The following is a 4,498-nucleotide window of genomic DNA, read 5'->3' on the forward strand; positions in this document are numbered from 1 at the left end:
AACGGTGGTTCACTCATCGATTGCGAGCTATTGGCGTGCACAATGAATGATATTATATATGAAGTATTGAACAAATAATCTATACATGTAACACTTTCAAAATATATAAACTGTAATCCCGAGATTTGCTGTTTATTTCTATTACTCCTTTTCCTTATTTCATGATATACCACAAATAGTCTTAAAATGTTATCCGTTCTTTGCGGAGCACAGCGAGTGATGCAAACACTTGCAAAATCTTGTCGCGGGAGCACAGTGTACGTGCTCATTAGTAATAAGTATATCATGTGTCATATTTTCTGCGCATCTAACTGTCGAATGCATATATATGCAATATGTCGTCGTGCAGTGATATTTAATACGTTTGCAAATTCTTAGTGTTTGCAGCTGCAACTATAAAAAAATTACACAGCGAAATACGCGAGCGGACGGCGCGGGCGACGCGGACGGCGCGGGCTGCCGCAAAACCGCCGTAAAAACCGCCGCAAAAACTGCCGCGGAAACCGTCGCAAAATCCGCCGCGAAAAATTCGCCGCGGATCGATAAAATGATCTATCGAAAGCAGATAGAAAAAATTATATAATATCTGTAATTACCGATAATCGGTATTATGTAAATATGCCAGTAAAAATTATGTAAATATATATGTTGGTAAAAATTAAGTAATTAAATATTGGTATATAATATCGGTAATAAATTACCGATCATTGGTATTATCGGTATTGTGTAACTATATGTTGGTAAAAATTATGAAATTAAATGTTATATAATATCGGTAAAAAATTACCGACCGTCGGTAATATCGGTATGTCTCCCCCCAAATTACCGACCGCTGACACCCCCTCCTGCAGTGACATCCCCCCCCCGTGACGTTATACCCCTCGCAGTGACGCAATACCCCCCGCCCCTCACCCCTCCTCGGAGGACGATGGGTTAGAACCCGTATACCATACTACAATCGTGTAAACGATCTAGGAAACATTAAGATTGGCTGATTTTTTTTCTTTTATTATTAGAATTTTTTTTCCTTCGTATATATCTTATAATATAGAATTTCGCTTTTCTGCCGAGTCATGTCATTAATTTTAATTTATTTCTAGTGGAATAGGCCTACAGAGGAAACCATTTAAAACAAATGCATCAATAATAGTACCTCATGGGTGATGTGGAAATCTATTATCAAAATTACAAGACAGATACACACACACACACACGCATTATATTCGATATAAAATTATGTGTGTGTGTGCGTGTGTGTGTGTGTGTGTGTGTGTGTCTACAATATATTACACATAAAATAATGTAACATTATATTATTTACAAAAAAATATATATATTGAAAAAGGAAAAATTTTAATAACGGATTGGCACACACAGAAGCGCTACAAATTTCTTACTCACAGCAACGCTCCTGAGGTAGAGCGATCGGCGGCTCGGCCGCTGAAGCTCGAGTGAGAGTGGGGCAGCGGTGGGCGTCGCGCCTGAATTCAGCCCGAAATGTGACAAAAATTCCGAGGCCTGCCTTACAGAAATTCGGCGGCTTGCCCTGCGGATGGCTGATAGTCGCTCCTGTGGCAGTCCTCGCCTCCTGTCGGCCGCTTGTCGGCGCGCTCGCTCCTCCGCTCGTCAACTCGTCCGCTCGCTCGTACGCACTCTCTCCTCCGAGAACGCGGCAGTGCTCGCACCCGTCTCGCACGCTCGCTCGCGGCTCGTAATCGCAAATTACGGTAGCTCGGTAGTGCGTCTCTCGATCACAGTGTTGTCGCGGGTCTATCCGTCGGAACGCGGCTAGGATACTGAACTGCTGACTCCCTGAGGATCTTGTATCCTTGCCGGTCCCCCTTCGTCGCTTCTCTCCGCGCCCAGAGGTCCTCGGTTTCGGCACTCGGTAATCGGTAATTTTCGGTCTCGAGACGGTATTTGTCTCGAGACATTGTCGTAGTCGTTGCTCGGCTCGCGGCCTTGATCGGCACGCTTCAATTTTTTTCTGCCGGGATCCTCAGGCAGAACTCTCAGTTTTGTTACATTTACAGCACGCTGGCAGCGCGGTGGGAGAAACCCACACAAGCGGTGTCCGTGAGCGCGGCGAGGTTCGGCCGAGTTCGGGAGAATAGAAGAGTACAGACGATATCGCTATCCTTCGGCGATAGCTATAGTTAACCCCGCCGGCCGCGAGACGCGCTAAGCTGTCTCCGTTCGTATTGTGCCGCTTGTCACCGCTTCTCGGATACATCGACATGTCAATGAAGTACATATATATAATAATATATATATATAAAAATTGCAATTAGTAATTATTTTATGTAAAAATATTAACAAACTTGAAAGATATAGAATTTTATCAGCAGAGATTCCGAGAACATATTATCTGTTGGATCATACGAGTGTGTAAGTCACAGTGACATGAAAAATAGAAATGAAAAACGTTTTAAATGTATAGATGTGTGACTATCATATGAACTAAATGTATAATAACCGGAAGTTTCGAATTACGTTTTGAACGAAGTAAAATTATTGGCTGACAAAGTATCGAAAAGAAGTGATAATTATGTGTAAAAAAATAGAAAAATATTCCGAATACTATATTTCTACTTCAGTTAAGTTGCCATAGAATGCCAAATTAGAAATCTTTTTCAGTTTCAATGTAATAAGACTTTCGCAATCACGGCGGCCAACAAATTATACACGGTTTTCTGCAAATATTTTGTATCCTTCGAATAGATCAATATGCTTATATGAAAACAGCACTGATAAAAGTTTAAATATATAAAAATAAATATATAAAAAGAAAAAGAAATTAATACATGGGAAACATCTATTTTCTGGTCCTTGAAGTGTTTTTTCTGTTAAACGAATATTGACCGAACGCGCTGTGCAGTTCGACAGAATGTCTCGTGAGATATTGAGCAAAATCTGTAAGTACTTGTGTCTCGTATGTCCCTTCTATCGCAGTAGCGTACTACGCACATAAGATGTGAAATAACATTGTAATATTTATATACTGAAAAAAATTAGAAATAAGAGTTACAAAATCGCCAGTATATGTTGACACTATACAACACGTGGAGTTGATATTGCTGTATCAAAGTAATGTGTTATTGTGTCAACATCAAACTTATGTACAGAACATGTTGTATCATGTTTAATCACTAATTAGTATATCAACAATATAAAATAAATAATGACATGACATCCAAGACATACATAAATAATAATGTAACCGCGATGAGTCACGTTTCGGATGGCTCGTCGGTTCGGGTTCGTGATAAGCGGAATAATTGAGAAACAGTGTTTTCAAGAATAATAATGTACAATATATTTAAATACTAGGATAATACAATTTGGATATCAATTAAGACGTGTCGACGCCGTTGGTTTTGGTCGTTTGTGTCACCTGACAGAGGCTTGTTTAGACGCCGGTTTGCGAGATGTGACGCGCGGTGCGCGGGACGCGGACGATGTCAGTGTCGCGTATTCGCGAGTTTATCTTGTTGACGTTTCTTTCGACGTCTTGTCTCTTTAAGCGCGATTGACAACTTCTTACAGCGACTTTAGCTGCGCTTCGGAATCGTACAATGTTCTCGATCGGTGAGACTGCAGCGTAGCTGCACGCGGAATATTGCCTTAGCGGCGATCCCTTCGATCTCCTATCGCGGAGATTTGATTCGGTTCGGTGTATACGATGCGCCCGTCGGTCCTCGTACACGATCTTAGCTTTCGGAGTTTCCTTTATAACTGAACGAGCTCGGCTCATTCGGACACGATTTCGGATGCAGTCAACGGTGCCACGGACGCTTCTATGCGTTGCGGTAACGAAATCCGTCCGATCTCCCTTCTGAAGATCGCCCCGATTATTACGAAGATCGTCTCGCGTTCCTGTGAGGTGACGACGGTATGATCCTAACGTGGATCTTGAAGGCGTGGTGTCGAAGCTACGCTGCATCGAAGCGTCACTTCGATTCGGTGATGACGAGTCTGCTCGCGGCGACTAGGCCGGTAGGAATCTTGCTCGCTCTAAGGCGAACGCGCGATTCAGCTTACGTGATGGAAGGTGCGTGGAGCGCCCTTCCCGAGTGTCGATTCTGAGCCCTTCGGTAGCCCTGGAATTCGACGGTTCGCGGACTTTATCAGTGTCGGCGTCACGAATCCGTGAGCCGACAGCGGAGTGATTACAGTCGCCAATCGACGAGCAGTAACCTGCCAGGAACGGAGTAGAAGCGAGTGTCGATGATACGAATCCGTGTAACGACGGCGGAGTGATTACAGTCGCCAATCGACGAACAGTAATCTGCCAGGAGCGGAGTAGAAACGGTCTCTCTTAGAGCGGATAATCGGAATCGGATTCTCCTTCGGGAGCGGTAGATCGGATCTGATTCTCTCTCGAGAGCGGACGATCGAATCTCTCGCGATTACGATTACGCGGCGTTTTATACTTTTCGAATCTCGCTTGATTCGCTATTTACCGCGGTTGTTCGGCGGTCGCGCTGTTTACCATTTT

The sequence above is a fragment of the Odontomachus brunneus genome, unplaced genomic scaffold, assembly GCF_010583005.1.
Source record: "Odontomachus brunneus isolate Ranch 3 - 2012 unplaced genomic scaffold, Obru_v1 Obru_scaffold_267, whole genome shotgun sequence".
Taxonomy (NCBI): domain Eukaryota; kingdom Metazoa; phylum Arthropoda; class Insecta; order Hymenoptera; family Formicidae; genus Odontomachus; species Odontomachus brunneus.